Source organism: Calidris pugnax, unplaced genomic scaffold, assembly GCF_001431845.1.
Source record: "Calidris pugnax isolate Ruff unplaced genomic scaffold, ASM143184v1 scaffold1312, whole genome shotgun sequence".
Taxonomy (NCBI): domain Eukaryota; kingdom Metazoa; phylum Chordata; class Aves; order Charadriiformes; family Scolopacidae; genus Calidris; species Calidris pugnax.
Window position 1 is genome coordinate 8,499 of NW_015091899.1, and position 353 is coordinate 8,851.

Below are 353 nucleotides of genomic sequence, written 5' to 3' on the forward strand. Positions count from 1 at the left end.
GAGGTCCTGGGAGAACCTCCATCCTCTACTGGATAAGGGAGGTAACATAGTGACCAAAGATGAGGAGAAGGCTGAAGTCCTAAATGCCTTCTTTGCCTCAGTCTTCAGTAGTAGGACAGGGGGTTCCCTAAATATCCAGACCCCTGAACTAGCAGGCAGGGAGCAGAGTGAAGCCCCTGCAATTCAAAGGGAGATGGTGAGGGACCTGCTCCAACACCTAGATGCAAACAAGTCTATGGGACCAGATGAGATCCACCCGAGGGTGCTGAGGGAACTGGCAGAAGTGCTTGCGGAGCCACTCTCCATCATTTACCAGCAGTCCTGGCAAACTGGGGAGGTCCCGGCCGACTGGC